Source organism: Amaranthus tricolor, chromosome 5 (genome assembly GCF_026212465.1).
Source record: "Amaranthus tricolor cultivar Red isolate AtriRed21 chromosome 5, ASM2621246v1, whole genome shotgun sequence".
NCBI lineage: Eukaryota > Viridiplantae > Streptophyta > Magnoliopsida > Caryophyllales > Amaranthaceae > Amaranthus > Amaranthus tricolor.
In genome coordinates, this window is record NC_080051.1 from 7,225,928 (window position 1) to 7,229,625 (window position 3,698).

Genomic DNA, 3,698 nt, shown 5'->3' on the forward strand with positions numbered 1-3,698 from the left:
CGGATCGCGCCGACGTGTGCGGTTCGCCGCCAGTGACGTCGCGAGAAGTTCACTGAACCTTATCATTTAGAGGAAGGAGAAGTCTTAACAAGGTTTCCATAGGTGAACCTGCGGAAGGATCATTGTTGAAACCTGCCTAGCAGATTGACCAGCAAACATGTTTATCATAAGTGCAGCGGGGTGCCCTAGCGAAGCCTTATGAACGAGCTATTGCCCCACCTCCCGACGTTGGGTGGTGCTCATCTCTGAGGAGTGCTAGTCAATGCAACAACGAACCTGTCGGCTGTTGTTGGACTGTTAGAGCTGCTCGCGCGGCGAGAGCTAGTCGTCGAATGCCGGCCTGGGAACGGACTGGGAATGGCCTCTTCGGGGGCCTTCCCCGGGCGTGGAACAACCAACTCAGAACTGGTACAGACAAGGGGAATTTGACTGTTTAAATAAAACAAAGCATTGTGATGGTCCTTGCGGATGTTAATGTGATTTCTGCCAAGTTTTCTGAATGTCAAAGTGAAGAAATTCAACCAAGCGCTGGTAAACGGCGGGAGTAACTATAACTCTCTTAAGGTAGCCAAATGCCTCTTCATCTAATTAGTGACGCGCATGAATGGATTAACAAGATTCCCACTGTCCTTGTCCCCTATCCAACGAAACCACAGCTAAGGGAACGGGCTTGGCAAAGTCAGCGGGGAAAGAATACCTTGTTGAGCTTAACTCTAGTCCGACTTTGTGAAATGACATGAGAGGTGTAGGATAAGTGGGAGCTTCGGCACAAGTGAAATACCACTACTTTTAACGTTATTTTACTTACTCCGTGAATCTGAAGCGGGGCGTTGCCCCTCTTTTGGGACCTAAGGTTCGCTCTGCGAACTGATCCGGGCGGAGGACATTGTCAGGTGGGGAGTATCACTGAGGCGACACATCTGTTAAAAGATAACGCAGGTGTTCTAAAGTGAGCTCAACGAGAACAAAAATCTTGTGTTGAAAAGAGAAGGGTAAAAGATCGTTTGATTCTGATTTTCAGTACGAATACGAACCATGAAAGCGTGGCCTAACAATCCTTTAGACCTTCGGAATTTGAAGCTAGAGGTGTCAAAAATATTATCATAGGGAAAACTGGCTTGTGGCAGCCAAGCGTTCATAGCGACGTTGCTTTTTGATCCTTCGATGTCGGCTCTTCCTATCATTGTGAAGCAGAATTCAGCATGTGTTGGATTGTTCACCCACCAATAGGTAACGTGAGCTGGGTTTAGACCGTTGTAAGACAGGTTAGTTTTACCCTACTGATGATAATGTGGCGATGGTAATTCAACCTAGTACGAGAGAAACCATTGATTCGCACAATTGGTCATCGCGCTTGGTTGAAAAGCTAGTGGTGCGAAGCTACCATGCGCATGATCATGACTGAACGCCTCTAAGTCAGAATCCAGGCCAGAAGCGACGCATGTGCCCACTGTCCAATTGCCATGGGCTATGTTAGCACGGTAGATGTGCCGCGTTAGCTGCCTTGAAGTACAATTCCTACCGAGCGACGGGTAGAATCCTTTGCAGAAGACTTAAATACGCGACGGGGTATTTTCTGTGGCAGAGTGGCCTTGCTGCCAGGATCCACTGAGATTCAGCCCTATGTTGTTTCGATTTGTCCCACCCACACTCCTCCCCAAAAATCACTATGATGCAAAAAAAGGGGGTTATGATTCTTTACTTGGCCAAATAAATTGTAACTTTTAAAAACAAAAAGATGGAATAACTTAACCCGCACTTGGGTTACCACTTGGGTCACAAGGAAAAACACACACTATTTTCCTTAAGGGGGAGGAGGTAGAATAGAACCATGGTCGAAACCTTGCCCTGAGCCGTGGGCCCACGCACTTAAGCCAGGGTACAAATGCTCGAGCCGTGAGCTGTGGAATTTGCCATGAGCTCAAAAAGGATGTGCTTGATCAGAGTTCGATGAACAAAGGGAAAGAAATTGGTAGCTTAGAGCCATGGCCGGAGCCTCTTGCTTTTGGCTATCATGTCATCGACGTATAGCTCTAGATTTCTGTCGATTTGATCCTTGAATATCTTATTAACCATCTGTTGGTAAGTTTCCCCTGCATTTTTCAAGCCGAAAGGCATCACCATCTAGCATTATACCCCCGTAGGTGTGATAAAGGCCGTGTGCGGCCTATCTTCTGTGTCTAGCGGAATTCGGTAATAGCCGGTGTTGGCATCCATGAAACTCAATAAAGCATGACCAGTAGTAGATTGATCCAACTCGTCAATCTTGAATAGCGGATAGTCATCCTTTGGGCAGGCTTTGTTTAAGTCCGTGAAGTCCACACACATCCTCCATTTCCCGGATGGCTTCTTCACAAGGACCACATCAGCTAACTAGTTCGAGTATTTACACTCTTTAATGAACCCGGCTTTCAGCAGCAGATCTATTTCTTCTTTGGCGGCTTGCGCTCTCTCTGCACCTTGATGTCATTGCTTCTACTTAACGAGCTTGTAGCTGGGTTTGATGTCGAGGTAATGTGAAACTACCTCCGTTGGGATCCCAGGCATTTCTTCGACGGTATATGCGAATACCTTCCGGTATTGCCGAATAACAGCTATTAGGTCCTCCGTGAGGGGTCCGACTAGATTCTTGCCAATGCGTTTTTTTTTTTTGCCCCCAGATGGCAACTTCTTCTAATCCTTCTACAAGTTGAGGCTGAGTTGTTTTATGGGCGTCATTATCGGCCAAATGAAAAACCGACTCTACCTGCTCTACTTTTCTCTTCCGACTTTCATTCTGTCGTTCATTGCTTACAGCCCCCATTTTAAGTGAATTGACATGACATTTTCTCAAAATTTTTTGATCCCCATACAAGATCCCGACTTTGCCATCGTCTTTTTCATATTGGATGACCAATTGGTGTGTGGATATGACAACTTTGACTTTATTAATATGGGGAAGACCTATGATAATATTGTAGGGAAATAGAATGTCAACTACAGTAAAGCAAACCAGCAAGGTTCGGCCATTTCCTTTTTCTCCAAATCTGACTTGTAGAACTATAGTACCAGATGGGCAGACTCGGCTGCCTCCAAATCCAACCAGTGGTCATTCAAGCTTCTCTAAGTGTTCGGGGCCGTATTTGAGTTGTTTCAAAGAGTCCATAGTTATCAAGTATGCAGTGCTGCCGGTGTCCACTATGACCCTTCTGACGTTCATGAGGCCGACTTTGATTGTAAGCACAATTGGGTCAGAATAGGGATATGCTGAATGGGCTGACTAGCTTCTCCGAATATCATCTTGGGTGCGTCAACTGCTTGTTTATCTTCGATGGTCATAGTTTTCAAGGTATGAATGATGTCCTTGACTGAACGGTTGCTTGGGTAGTATTCCAAATATCCCCCTGATATCATATAGATTATGCCTTCGGTGGTCTCGAACTGTTGATCGTTCCCATCCGAACGCCTTGCATTCCTCTAGCGATTATCTTCTCGACGGCCTCGGGCTCGGCAGCTGTCATGTTTTAAATATCTGTCTAACTTTCCTTAATCGGCCAACTTATCCAAGACTTTCTTCAATTCACGGCATTGAGACAAAGAGTGGTCGTGCTCTTTGTGGTACTCGCACCATAAATCCATCTTTCTCCTATTCTGGGAGGTGGATACCCTAGGATGGACTAATAGTTGTTCTCCGACCGAATAGAACAAATACTTCTAGC

At 45.9% G+C, this 3,698-nt stretch overlaps 1 pseudogene; it reads right to left on the reverse strand.

Moving 5' to 3' along the window:
* Nucleotides 1–491: 491 nt before the first annotated feature.
* On the reverse strand, nucleotides 492–2,328 carry LOC130812839 (uncharacterized; annotated as a pseudogene).
* Nucleotides 2,329–3,698: the final 1,370 nt, after the last annotated feature.